Raw genomic sequence first — 15137 nt, 5'->3', positions numbered from 1 at the left:
TGAAGGTACAGCAGAGGCAACATCAATAAGACTTAAAGGTTAACTGGATGTGGAAGTGGGGTGAGGAGGAGGGATAGATGATTTTTTTACATTTTTTTACATTAACATCTATTTTTTATATCTTGAGAGTGAGATGACTACAGTTTATGAGAAAGACATCACTAGACCCTTTCTCTAGTACTGGAAGTTCCTTCTTTTTCTCCTGATATAACCAAGCAGGAGTTGTTGATATCTTTCAGATGATCTCTCTGCTACCATCATTCAGAAACTTTTCTCCCATGAAGTTTTCTTGTTTATATCAGACTGTCTATAGTCTTATCCCAGTCACACCTATGTTGTTTAGTTGTGTCCAACTCTTCTTGACCCCATGGAGCACAGTTATCCATGGAATATTTTCTTTTCAAATTAATTAATTAATTAAAATATTTTTTTTCCATGGTTACATGATTCATGTTCTCTCCCTCCTCTTTTCCCTCCCTTCAGTTACTGTGTACAATGTTCTCCTGGTTCTGCTCATTTCACTCCATATCAGTTCATGGAGACCTTTCTAGTTCATATAGAAATCAAGCAGTTCATCATTCTTTATAGCACAGTAGTATTCCATCATCATCATATACCACAATTTGTTCAGCCATCCCCAAATTAAGGGACATCCCCTCATTTTCCAATTTTTTGCCACCACAGAGAGAATATGAATATTTTTGTACAACCACTTTTTATTATCTTTTTGAGGTATAAACCTATATTACAATAGTACTAGGTACAATACCTAATGGTATTGCTGAATCAAAGGGCAGGCATTTAAAAAAATCCCTTTGAGCATTATTCCAAATTGCCTTCCAGAATGGTTGGATCTATTCACAACTCCACCAACAATGCATTAGTGTCCCAATTTTGCTGCATCCTCTCCAACATTTATTTCCTCTCCAACACTTATTTCCATTTACTGTCATACTGGACAATCTGCTAAGGTATGAGGTGGTATCTCAGAGTTGTTTTGATTTTCATTTGATCATTCATTCTAATCAGGAGGGATTTAGAACTTTTTCATGTGATTATTGATTTTGATTTCTTTATCTGAAAACTGCCTATTCATAGCCCTTGACCATTTGTCATTTGGGGAATGGCTTGATTTCTTGTACATTTGACTTAGTTCCTTATCAATTTGAGAAATTAGACCTTTGTCAGAGATTTTTGTCATAAATTTTTTCCCCAGTTTGTTTTCCTTCTAATTTTGGTTGCATTGGTTTTGTTGGTACAAAACCTTTTTAATTTAACATAATCAAAATTATACATTTTACATCTTGTAATGTTCTCTATCTCTTGTTTGGTCCTAAATTCTTTCCTTTCCCATAGATCTGACAGGTATACTATTCTATGTTCCCCTAATTTACTTATAATTTCCCTCTTTATGTTTAGGTCATTTATGCATTTTGAATTTATCTTGGTATAGGATGTGAGATGTTGATCTAAACCTAATTTTTCCCATACTGTTTTCCACTTTTCCTAGCAGTTTTTGTCAAATAGTGGGTTCTTGTGCCAAAAGCTGGGATCTTTGGGTTTATCGAATGTTACCTTGCTGAGGTCATTTACCCCAAGTCTATTGCATTAATCCACCCTTCTATTTCTTAGTCAATACCATATTGTTTTAATGATCACTGCTTTATAGTACACTTTAAGATCTGATACTGCTAGGCCATCATCCTTCCCATTTTTTTCCCCATTAGTTCTCTTGATAGTCTTGACTGTTCTTCCACATGAACTTTGTTATAATTTTTTCTAATTCTATAGAAAAGTTTTTTGGTAGTTCAGGTATGGCACTGAATAAGTAAATTAATTTGGGTAGGATTGTCATTTTTATATTAGCATGTCCCACCCATAAGCAATTAATGTTTTTCCAATTGTTTAGATCTAGTTTTATTTGTGTGAAGTGTTTCGTAGTTGTATTCATATAATTCCTGGTTGTCTTGGCAGAAAGATTCCCAAATATTTTATATTGCCTATAATGATTTTAAATGGAGTTTCTCTTTCTAACTCTTGCTGCTGAGTTTTATTGGAAATATACAGAAATGCTGATGATTTATGTGGGTTTATTTTGTATCCTGCAACTTTGCTAAATTTATTATTTCCACTAGATTTTAGTTGATTTTCTCAGATTCTCTAAGTATATCATCATATCATCTGCAAAGAGTGCTAGTTTAGTTTCCTCATTGACTTCTTTAATCCCTTCAATTTCTTTTTCTTCTCTAATTGCTACCACTAGCATTTCTAGTACAATATTAAATAGTAGTGGTGATAATGGGCACCATTGCTTCCCTCTGTGAAGATAGGATTCATTTCCCCCTTGTCTATTTTTAGCTAAACAAATCAAGAACTTAAAATACCTCTACTTGACACTAAATTACAGTTTGCAAGTCACTTGCTAGAGTGGGTGCCAACTCCAGATGCCACTGCCCTGCCCCTGGGCAGTGCTAGGCAAATTGAAAGACTGCAATTGGTTCCTGTCAATTGGGGAAGGGACAAGAAGTGACATGGAAAAAGGACTATAAAAAGTCCTGAACTTCTTGTCCAAGGGACTTTTCCTTTGAACTTCTCCTTTGGAGTTTATCTTTGGACACTCTATGTCCATGAGCTGGACTGAAGGAGGAGACTCTTTCCCTGGATCCTGTGTCGGCTTGCTGGGTTAGTAGCTGGCTTTCCTTTCCTGGCTTCTGGAGAGAATGGTTTGGGAGAGGCCTTCCTTTCCTGGAGGAGGCTGTGTTGGTGGAACCCTTGCTAATGACACCTCTAAACTCCTGGCTCCATGACTCCAACTCCATGTGGAGATCTGGACTTGAGAGCTTTTGCTGGGTGGTAAGCTGAACTTCTTTGGTCAGAAATTATAGGGTATCTAGTTAGGCAATACTTTCTATTTCCTCTCCACATTTCTCTCTTTTATTATATCTTCACTAAACTAAATTGTTAAGAGTGGCTAACAGACTCATGACTTAAGAATTACTTTTTAAAATCAGTGACCACAATATTACTTTAGAATTCACATATTAGAATAAACACTTAAATTTAAATTCTTACACCTCCTGATCTTATTGGGAAGGCTTCTAACTTACCTTCATTGTAGATAATACTTGCTGATGGTTTTAAATTAATACTGCTATTATTTTGATGAAAGGCCCTTTTATTCCGATACTTTCTAGTGTTTTCAGTAGGAATGAGTGTTGTATTTTGTCAAAGGCTTTTTCTGCATCTATGAGATAGTCATATGATTTCTGTTACTTTGGTTGTTGATATGTACAATTATGTGGAATTATATTTCCTATTATTAAACCATCCTTGCATTCCAGGTATAAATCCCACCTGGTAATCCTTGTGATAACTTGCTGTAGTCTTTCTGCTAGTATTTTATTTAAAATTTTTGTACCTATGTTTATTAAGGAGATTGGTCTATAGTTTTATTTGTTTTTTGGTCTTTCTGGCTTGGGAATCAGTACCATATTTGTGTCATAAAAAGAATTTGGTAAGACTCCTTTATTTTGTCATAATTTGTATAGTATTAGGATTAGTTCTATAAATATTTGATAGAATATACTTGTGAATCCATCTGGCTTTGGGCATTTTTTCTTAGGGAATTCCTTGATGGCTTGTTCAATTTCTTTTTCTGATATGGGATTATTTAAGTATTCCATTTCTTTTTTTTTGTTTGTTAATTTAGGCAATTTCTATTTTTGTAAATACATGTCTATTTTACCTAAATTGTCATATTTATTGTTATATAATTGGGCAAAATAGCTCTTAATAATTGTTTTAATTTCCTCTTCATTAGAGGTGAAATCACCCTTTCCCATAGTTTTCTTGACAAAGATATGTATAATGGTTTGCTATTTCCTTCTCCAATGGATCCTTTGGTCAGGCAATCACTGAGTAACTTGCTCAGGGTCACATATCTAAGAAATGTCTGTGGCTGAATTAAAAAAACAAAAACCTACAACAAAAACCCTTGCCTTAGATATTAATCATAGTAGTAAAACTAACCACTGATTCCAAGGCAGAAGAGCAATAAAGGATGGGAAATTGGGGTGAAGTGATTTGCCCAAGTTCATGCAGCTAGTGTCTGAGGTCAGATTTGAACCTAGGACCTCCTGATTCCAGACCTAGCTCTTTTTTCCAATGAGCCACCTAGTTTCCTTTTGATCATCAATATCTTAATTCTACCTCTGTCACCCACAGAGAAGGTCAAAATCAAGATATCCAAAACCAGGAGTTTGATAGAGATTGCTCTGAGATTTGATTGTTAAATTTTCAGTGTGAGCATTTACACTTCAGAAATCTATAATCACTAAAAACCAGAGCTTGATTTATTTTATTGATTGTCTAGGCTTAAGTATTAATAATGCAGATTAAACTTAAAAGTGCATCGGGAAAACTTTATTTTTCAGTTGTTAAACCTTTGCTAGCACATTTCCATTTCACTTTATGAATATTACTTGAACTCAGCCCCTAACCTCAGAGAATTTATATTTTGCTGATAGGGAGAGGAGGAGAGACATCTGACATCCATTCTTTCTCCCTTCCAAAGTCATCCAGATAGCTGCCATATTGATATTGATATTCTCCTGTCTCCAGCTAGTATCTTCCCAAAAATACCCTATATGTACTGTAAATTGTATTTACTTGTGCACAAAGCAAATACAAGGTAATTTGGGGGAGTACTAACACCTGAGGGTTAAGAAAAGTATCTAAGGAGCTCTGTTAACTGAACTGAGACTTGAAAGGAACCACAGACCCCAAGAAGCTGAGTGGAAGAGGGACAGCGCAGGAATGGTGGACAGTCTGTGTTGGTGCAGAGGGAAAAGGAAGCATGTCACACATAAAGAATAATGAGTGCACTGGATTGACTACAATAGTGATTGAAAAAAAAAATCCTACCTCTGTCTTAGAATTCAAACTAAGTATCAGTTCCAAGACAGAAGAGAGGTAAGGGCTAGGCAACTGGGATTAAATGATTTGTCCAGGGTCAGAGAGCTAGGAAGTATCTGAAGTCATATTTGAAGCCATCTCCAGGCCTTGGTGCTCTATCCAGTGACCCACCTAGCTGCCTCTGGAATATAGTGATTTTGAGTGGAAATAATGTACAATCAGCTTAGAAAGTAAGGTTAGGATCAGATGGTGAAATGCCAAACATTATTCTACATGTTATAACAGAAGCAATAGGGAGTCACTAAAAGTTCTTGTGTGAAGGGGGTGATATGGTCAGGCCTGGGCTTTGGGAACATCAATATGGCAGTTCTTTGTAGAACATATTGAAGAGGGAAAAGACTAGATGCATGGGGAGAACAATTAAAGGACTACTGAAACTGGCTAGGTCTATGATGGCAAACCAATGACATACATGTCAAAAAGGGCAAGCAGGATCCTCTCTGTGGGCAGGCCTGCAGTCTTTTTTTTTTTTAACTCAAAAGCTAGAGGGACTCAGAGTGGAGCTGTTTTCTTTCCCCTCTCCATATGTTGAGGATATTCCTCACTTCCTCTGCCCCTCTTCAGCAGTCAATGGGAGGGCTTCCTCACTCCCCTGTTTAAAGTAAGATGCTAAGGGAAGGGGCTTACATGCTGTGTGAGGGGGCAGTGCAGATGGTAGCCTGTTGAATCTGTGGTGAAGGTGATACTCAAGGTGGGGTTGGAGAGGAGCTAGGTTTGAGGGGAGTATAGCTCACAGTATGATACATAACTAGAGGGAAGCAGAGCACTCAGGCCACTCTCTACCAGCACCTCTCTCATTACCTGCCCTTCTACCCAGCAGCCCAATGGGAGTACTTCCTTCCTCCCCTGCCTGTAGTAAGGGGACCTGCACTTGGGGGGGGAGGTGCAGTACATGGGCAAGGGTACTTGGTCTGAGGGGTGGGGAGGGACCTGGCACTCCTTCTCTAAAAGGTTTGCCATCACTGGTCTAGATCATAGGCAATAAGGGTCTGAATTAGCAGGGTTGTGCTATGAATGGATTGTGTTAATTTCTACCTTCACAGCTTCCCTCACAAGATTTAAGAACTAAGTGCCTATGGGGGAGATAGTGAAAAGCTGGAGTTGTTCCTATGACATGAGCTTAGGTGAATGAAAGAATGATGGCACCTTCAACAGAAACAGGGAAATTAGGAAAAGGTGAACTTTGTGGGAAAGATATTGAGTCCAATTTTGAATACATTGAGTTTGAGATACTTATGGAATGTCTAAGTAGATACCTGAAGAAAGAAGATGGAGATGAGGGACTGGATTCTAAAGAGAAGGAATCAGCTGCACAGAGATGAATCCACAGGGAATGATGGCATTAAGAGACTTATAGAAAGAGAAGAAAAGGTCTAGGTAAGAAACCTTTGGTATATCCAAATGTATAGGCTAAGAGGCCTAGGTGAAGATCCTGTAAAGATGACTGAGAAAGATGTATGAGACAGATAGGAGAACCATGGACAAGTTACAAAAATCCAGGACAGAGAGTATTTGGAAAGAGGGGAGGGAGTGCCAAGCACTGCAGAAGGGTCAAGAAGGATGAGAACTGAGAAAAGACTGATGGATTTTGCTGAGAAAGAGTTCATTGTTTGGAAAGGCAGTATGAGTTCATTAGCAGGAGTAGAAGCAAGGGGGGAGGCCCCCCTCCCCCACACAGCTGGGGGCTTAGTGTATTGAAAGCCACTCCTAGAGATGGGAGGTCCTAGGTTCAAATCTGGCCTCAGACACTGCCCAGCTGTGTGACTCTGGGCAAGTCACTTAATCTCCATTGCCTAGCCCAGGGGTCCACAAACTATTGTCCTAGGTCCACATGCAGCTCCCTGAGCCCATGTAACTGGTGCCCACCACACTTCCGGAAGGGGTACCTCTTTCACTGGTGGTCAGTGAGAGGAGCACTTTATGTGGCAGCACTGCAAAGCATAAAGTACTACTTCCAGTGACATAATCCTTTAACTGGTGCCTTAAAGGATTATGTGGCTGCACGATGGAAGAGGTCAGTATGGTGAGCAGTGATCTGGGGGAGGGGATTCTGCACTGTGTGTACTGCTGTTGCCGGGTTAGGGTTAGGGTTAGGGTTAGGTTAATAGTCTGCCCCTCCAACAGTCTGAGGGACAGTGAACTGGTCCCCTCTGTAAAAAGTTTGAGGACTCTAGCCCTTACCACTCTCCTGTCTTGGAACAAATGGTTAGTATCAGTTCTAAGATGGAAGGTAAGAGTTTTAAAAAAAAGACTGAGTTGATTTCAGGAGCAGAAGCAAGGTTTCAAAGGGTTGAAGAGTGGGAAAGAAGAAAAGAGAAGCAATGAATGTATGCATTTTTTCCCCTATGATGAGAGCTGTAGTAAGAGAATCTGAGAGATACAGGACAATGGTTTGAGGGGATGGTAAGGTCAAGTGAAACTAGCACTTTTGGTTGTATGCTTGTTTCTTTCAGGATTTGCCCCATCTCTCAATTTTAAATCTATTTATCAGGGTTTTTTCCTTGATGCCTATATACATGCCTGGGTCTCCCCTATCATTGAAAACAATTTACTATTAATACCTAGATACAATCAAGCAATTGTCCCTATCTCTTTTACTTTTCATAGTTACCCTCTTAGAGAGCCACCTATAGGGGCATGCATGTAGGTGGCTCAGTAGATAAAAAGCCAAGCCTGGAGATGAGAGATCCTGGGCTCAAATTTAGCCTCAGATACTTCCTAGCTGTGTAATCCTTGGCAAGTCTCACTTAATCTCCACTGCTAGCCCTTACTGCTCTTCTGTTTTGTAACCAATATTTAGTATTGATTCTAAGACAGAAGGTAAGGGTTTAAAAAAAAAAAGGAAGCCACCCATACTCACTGCTTCTATTTCCTCACCTTTCAATTACTTCTCAATTCCTTGGTTTCCAATCCTACCACTTAATCTCATCTGTTATCTTCAAAGTTAACAACAGTCATTTAACTGTTAAATCTGATATACCCCCTCCCCTTTCAGTCTTCATCTTCCTTAATTATTTTGAGACTTTTGAACCTATTAACCACTTCTTATACATTTTCACCTTCCTTGGTTTTTTCCTCTGACACTTTTCTCCTGGTCCTTCTGTTTTGATCATTCCTTTTGTTTCTTTTACTAGATCATCCTGCCTTTACTGGCTTTGAAGCCTGGGTTATCTCCAGTGCTATGTCCTGTGCTGTCTTCTCCTTTAATATCCTCTCTTGGTGATCTCACCATTTTCTATGAGTTCAGTTGCTATCCTGTCACAGATAACTCTTAAATCATATATCCAGCTCTCATTTCTCTAATGAACTCCAGTTCTGTATCACCAGTTGTGACACCTCTTATAAAATCAACACATTTAAAACAAAGCTCAATATTTTCATGTGATTTTTAAACTCAGCACTTTCTGGGCCCATCACACTGATATGACTTCACTTTCCTCTCTTCTCAAAATTGATCCTTTAGTTAATGAGTATAGAATCCATAATTAAAAAAAACAAACTTATCTTCCATCTTAGAATCAATATGAAGTTTTGGTTCCAAGGCAGAAAAGCAGTAAGGATTAGGTAACTGGAGTTAAGTGACTTGCCCAGGGTCACACAACCGAGAAGTGTCTGAGGTCAGATTTGTACCAGAACCTCTCATCTCCAGACCTAGCTCTCAACCCACTGAGCCACCTACCTGCCCCCATAATAATTTATTCTTGAACCCTTTGTTAGCTTGTCCTATTGACCCAATTTGTAGCCCTGGATTACTCTCACCATCTACTACATAGAGATTAGTTCCACTATGACTATGTTACATAATTTCAACATGGCCAGATTTGGATATCATTTATTACAAACTTTCTCTTTTCTGTTCAGACCTATACCTCCCCCAGTCCTTACCCTCACAGCACAATACCTGTATTCACATTTTAGAGAGAAAATTAAATCTATTTCATCTAAGCTCCCTCTTCTCCCCTACTTCATATCTTAAGACCCATCCTTTGACATCACCCTCTTTTCATTCTTTTTTTACCCCATCTGTTGGATGAAGAGACAATTGTCTTATTAATAAGCCCCTCTACAAAGCAGGCCTTCTTCAGCAGGGTCCATGAGCTTGAAAAAAAATTATTTTGTACATTTAAAATAATTATTCTGAGAAAAAGTTTCATTGGATTGCCAAAGATGGGGTGGGATGACACATAAAAAAGGTTGTATCTTTGCTCTAAACGGATCCTTGATTCCTAGCTCCTTTAGTCTTCTTTAGCAAACTGTCTCCACAACTTCCCTCCCCCCACTTCAATTTTTTACTATCTAATGGCTTCTTTCCTACTGCCTATAAAAATATCAAAGATTCTTAAGTCCTTAAAAAACTCACTGGAACCTGAAATTCCCTCAAGCTATCATGCTATGGCTTTCCTCCATTTTGTGGCTTCCAAGGATCCTGGCAATAACAGGAAAAATTTGAACAATGAGGTAATAAATAATTAGAACAATGGCTAATGAGGTTGTGGTCTAATGGGGGTAATCCAGAGTTATTTGTCAGTGGTTGAATTCTATCCCTTGAGAGTTTACAGAGAATTTGATCTTGCTTCTCCCAATCAATTCTAACCTCCAGATGGGAAATGACCATTGTCCTTTTCAAGTGTATAAAATGGAAAGTTGTCTAAACTTGATTCCATAGCCAATTCTCCCAGAAAATGACAGCAAAGAATGGGGTGAAATTTAAAAAAAGAAGTGGGTTTGGTGGCCTGGATTCATGCCATCCCCCCCTAAGCCCCATCAACTATTCAGGCAAATCGAGCTGTTCAGAAATTGGTACTCTAAAAATGCTAGGAGCCAGCAATATATAGGCTGTTATTTTAGTTATGCTGAAAGTGATGCTTTGCGTATGGGTATGATTTTTGAAACATGAGTTGGAAAAGATTAATGGGGAGTATTAGTATGTTTTAGATTATCTGGGATGAGGGCAGGTAAGGTCTTTCTGCTGGCAAGATTTAAGAGATCCCTGAAGTCTCCCATTACATTTGGTTGTCTTCCCATCCCTCCCGGTTGTTTTTGTATCCAGATTTGGGGGTCTGTTGGAAAAAGTCCTTTTAGGCCAGCACTGGCAAACCTTTTAGAGACTGTGCACCCAAACTGCACCTTCAAGCCACCTGTGAGTCCCCCACATTTCCCTAGAGAGCAGAGGAAGTGCTCAAGTTGGTCTGCTGGACAGAGGGATGGGACATGCAAAAGATGTCCTCTGGCATGACGGAGAGAGGAAACGGAGCAGCCCCCTCTGGCATGCCAGGACATGCATGCCATGTCTTTGCCAATAGTGCTCTAGGGGAAGTGTTTTTAACTTTTCTAGTGTCATTGGCAATTTGGGGAAGTCTATAGATCCCTTCTTGGAATATTTGTTGCTTCTAATTGTAACTGAATGAAAGGGAGAAGTTAGTGAAAATAAAGATGTAAACCTCCCTCCAACTTCATCACATATCTTTTGAAATTTATACATGGCCATACAGAACCCCTGCTCTAAGATGAGGGTTGAGGTTATCCCCAAGTTTAGATTGTCTTAATTGCAGCAATCAAGTGGAGGATATCAAGTAGATGAGGGGATGCTGGGTACTGGCAGCAAAATTACTAGTATACTAAGGGATCCTTGATAACTCTATATGGATATCTCAATTTCTATCTGGGGTAGGGAGATCACAAAGGAGCATCCTTGCTTATGTGGATATGGGTGGCAGATTCCCTGTCTGGTTTCCAGGCAAAATGGCTGATTGTGGGGAAGGATCTTATTGTGGGTGTAAAGTTAATAGGAATCAATACATGTATGCACTTTTACATTAGTTTATATGCATGTTATTCTGGGTAGGGTTAAATGGAAACTCTTGGAATTGTCTGAACCAACCCAGGTAGTTACAATGAAACAATAATTGAAGGTGGGGGAGGTGAAAGATATTTTCTTCCTATAAATGGAAGTCAAGAATGCTGGAGATCTAGTTAATAAACAGTTCTCCTTATAATAACCCTTTGTGGCTAAAGGAGGCAATTGGCATGCAACTGACCAAAGGTTATTTGAGAGCTGAATAAAATTGTTATACCATTTTCTGTGGCTATTTATGACCTTGTTAACATAGTGACTAAATGGCACAGCCTCTGTGTGCATAGTATGGAGTAATCAATCTTGCCAACAACTTTTTCTCCATTCTGGCTGAGACTAGTCAGCAGCAATTAGATTTTATCTAGGAAGGAGTTCAGTATACCATCCTTGCTCAGGGGTATTAGAATTCTCCTTCATATTGGCATATTTTGGTGGGTAGAGGGCTGAAAGAGGCTCCACTTCCCAAGAAAAATGATAACTACTACTATATGAACAATAAGGGCCAGATGAGGTCACAATAGAAGAGGATCTCTGTTGGATGGTGGTGCAAATAAAAGAAAAGATTGATCCTAAGAGGAGATCAACCTTGAGAAAATTCAGGGTTCACTCTACTAAAATTTGGGAAAAACATTGGTTGGGGAGAATGTATATGATTCCAGATGCTGTACATGGTAAGATACCAATCTTCATTTTCCTATGGATTGAAAAGGGAATTCATAGGTTTATTGGACTCTTCCTGGATAAATATGGTATGATCCCAAGTGGTTCTTGACCTGCCTGATTGTCAAATTGATGACTGACCTTTTTCCTCAGAGAGCAAGAGGTTTGCCCTCACTGCAGTTGACACCTATTCAGAATATGGTAATGCAGTGCCCATTTGGTCTGTTAATGGGGCAGCCATAATCAAGCCTTGACAGAACATATTCTTCCTTTATTTATTCATTTTACTGTGAAGACAGTCTAAGTGTAAGGCCATCACCATTATATTTATTGAATTTTTCATTTTCCATACCATACTCAGGCAGCTGATATTGTAGAATGATATATGTATTTTTAAAAGCAATAGCTTTGTTATAACACCCATGATTTGAGTGATTAAATATCCTATATCCAGGGTTGTAGTTAAAAATTAATGCTATCCTAAGAAAGAGAAAGGGTCTCCAAACCAGTGGTTTCTTGGATCCAGTCTTCTGAAGGACTTACCAGATGAGGAGAAACTACTTCTGAACAAACTTACAGATAATCCTTTATAATTTTTCCTTGTTCTGCCCCATATAGGTTTTTGCCCCCTTAAAGGACTCTATATAACCTGGGAAAATAGTTCTTACCCCCTAAATTGGCAGATTTCCTTTTCCTTCTTAGAAAATGTTTGAGGCAAAGAAAGATATTTTACTTTTTAGAGATATAGGAGAGGTGAAACAGTCATTTTAAATGATGAAGTGGATTACAGTTGGGGAAAAAATGGGGTCCTTTAGTTGATTTAGTAGTAACTTTGAGACTGAGTGAAGGTCACTAGGAATTTTTACCCAGCTCTCACAGAAGAATATTCAGTGGAAGCCTCCAAACCAGCAAAAATTTGGTTCCATAGCCATGATGGAGAGAGAAGTGTGGGCTAGTGATTCACGTAACATTGAACAGGCAGCAGTACAAGGCTGATACTGTTATCTACAGAAGGTGTGGGTGCACTGTAATCTGCATTATTAGAGGGAGTGCCTACATCTGTGGAATGACAGTATCATCAAGGTATTATTGAAGTATTCAGTAAACAACTCCTTGACTCTGTGCTATTACAAAAAGAGAGGCAAGTATAACCTGGATAATTAATACTTCAGGAATCTGTGATTTCATCAATGTTGGTTCTCTTTTCCCCAATGCAGATCCTTAGATACCTTAGATAATTCAATATAACATCTATCTATCTATCTATCTATCTATCTATCTATCTATCTATCTATCTGTCTGTCTGTCTGTCTGTCTGTCTGTCTGTCTGTCTGTCTGTCTGTCTGTCTGTCTATCTATCTAAAAGCATCTATTATTTGCAAAGCACTTTGCTAGGTACTAGAGGATTCAAAAAACAAAGTGTCTGCTTTTGGGCCAAGATTTAGGCACATCCTTAGCTACACTTTGGACTTGTAATGTGACATAGTAATGACATGAGAAGTATCATCATCAGGAGTATCTAGGTGGCTTAGTGAATTGAGAGCCAGGCCTAGAAATGGGAGCTCCTGAGCTCAAATCTGGCCTTGAACACTTACTTCTTAGCTGTGTGATCCTGGGCAAGTCACTTAACCCCTGCTGCCTAGTGTGGAAGAGAGAAACTGGGAAGCATACAAAAAGACAGAAGCAATGGAGGCTGATGACCTGTCAGTCAAACGAAGGTTCTATTGGAATGTTACCAGGAGGGGCAGTTGGAAGGAAAGGGACAGACCAACTGAAGGGCTATGTCTTTTAACCTTGGAGACAGAAAGGAGTGGTGGTCTCTGGTGATTTTGAAGGCAGAAGAAAGAAGGACAAAAGTCCAGATATCTCTCTCTGACTTGCTCTGTTGATGATAGTGACTGAACGTCCAGAATTATCAGCCATTTCTCTCAATTGAACTATATTCCAATATCCTCAAAACTAAAACTCATTGTAGTATTAGGAAAATCCCCAACCCTCTTACCTTCATTATTTATCTTTTCCTGCCTTCCCCAAATAAACCCCTTATGCTTAAGATAAAGAAGAGAAAGAGTATTTCGTTTGAAACATCATAAACTCACCCCTGGTTGATTTAGAGAAAATCAGAAGAAGGAAGGGGGTAGGGGAGGAAAAGGGAGGCTGAAGAGAAGGAGGAAACAGGAGGAAAGGAGGGTAGACAAAAGAAAGATAACTGCCTGATCTGTTAGTTAGCAATTACCAATCAATATAATTTATTATTATTATTATTTATTACACTAGCCCTTACCTCTCTTCCATCTTGGAACCAATACATGACATTGATTCTAAGATGGAAGGTAAGGGTTTGAAAAAAAAAAGTATCATTATTTAGGGTACGAAATCTGATGTTCCTTCCTCTGCTTCTGGCCACTATGATTGTTTTTATATTAGAAGTTCTACTAGGAACTGCCTTCTGACATTACTCTCATTTTTTAAAAACAGTCATCTGGACTGATTCTTTAAAGAACTCACCTCAAGTCTAGCTATGAATCCCTTAACATCTCTTGCCTAGAACCTTGTAATAGCCTTCCAACTGGTTCTGTTTCAATTTTTTCATGATTCTAATCCATCCTCTACTCAGATAACAAAGCAATTTTTCTTACCATGTCACCCCACCTACTCAATGAACTCCAATGATTCCCTATTACCCTCAGAATTAAATATAAACTCCTCTATTTGGCATTTTTAAAAAATTCTTCATAATGTGGTCCCTTCCTACTTCTCCAGTTTTCTTATATCCCCTCTCTCCATTATTATTAATATGTGCTTCATTTTAATTGAAATTGTACCTGGAATTTGTTTAAAATGATAAAGGCTATTTTTAGATTTTTAGTTAAAATAATAAAAAAAATCCAAAGAATAAATCCAAATTTATTTGACCAAAAATATACTCTGAGAAATAATACATTTCTCAGTTACATGACCATGTATTCTCTTTCCTACATATTTGATAATTGCAATCTCTATTCTTAAGAGCAAAGACACTTTATAAACACTTTTCAAAAGATACCAAATTAGACTGTTAAACTAATAATATCAGATTGCAATGAATAGCTTATGTAAAAACCATTCTTCCTTGGGAAGAAGCTACAATCTTACAGAATGGTACTTTAGATGCAATATTGTATCTGATTAACCTACTTGGGGGACTCCTCCTTAAAGCATCTGACTAAGCTGTCTGCTATAAAAATAGATGTATAGGTTTCTAATTATTTGCTGCTGCTATAGGTCTCAAGGTTCCACATGAAAATTTACTGACTTAAAAAAAAAACAACCTTCCATTCTTGCACTTTTCTAAGCAGAGTTGAATGTCTTCTCTCTAGAATTAAGACTTGTTTCTTCATAATTTCCATTTTCAATGTCCTCGAGATTCTTCAGTGATAAATGGCTTAAAAAAAAGATTCTGAGGGGCAGCTAGGTAGCACATGGATAGAGTTTGGAGTTGGGAGGACCTAGGTTCAACTCTGGTCTCTGTGTGATTCTGGACAACTAACGTAACCCTAATTGAGGGTTTTTTAAAAAAAGAAAGAAAAATGATTCTACGATTTTGGATTTCTTCCCTCCACTCCAATTTCATTGAGTCGTCTATTTCAGTTGTTGTTTTTTTAATTTA

General features: G+C 38.4%; 1 protein-coding gene across 5 annotated transcripts in view; it reads right to left on the bottom strand.

Moving 5' to 3' along the window:
• Window positions 1-15137, bottom strand: part of RSPRY1 (ring finger and SPRY domain containing 1) — an 80682-nt gene that overhangs the window by 20427 nt on the left and 45118 nt on the right. The gene's annotated exons all lie outside the window — the stretch shown is intronic.

The sequence above is a fragment of the Monodelphis domestica genome, chromosome 1, assembly GCF_027887165.1.
Source record: "Monodelphis domestica isolate mMonDom1 chromosome 1, mMonDom1.pri, whole genome shotgun sequence".
NCBI classification, from domain to species: domain Eukaryota; kingdom Metazoa; phylum Chordata; class Mammalia; order Didelphimorphia; family Didelphidae; genus Monodelphis; species Monodelphis domestica.
This window is presented reverse-complemented; position numbering and strand designations above follow the sequence as displayed.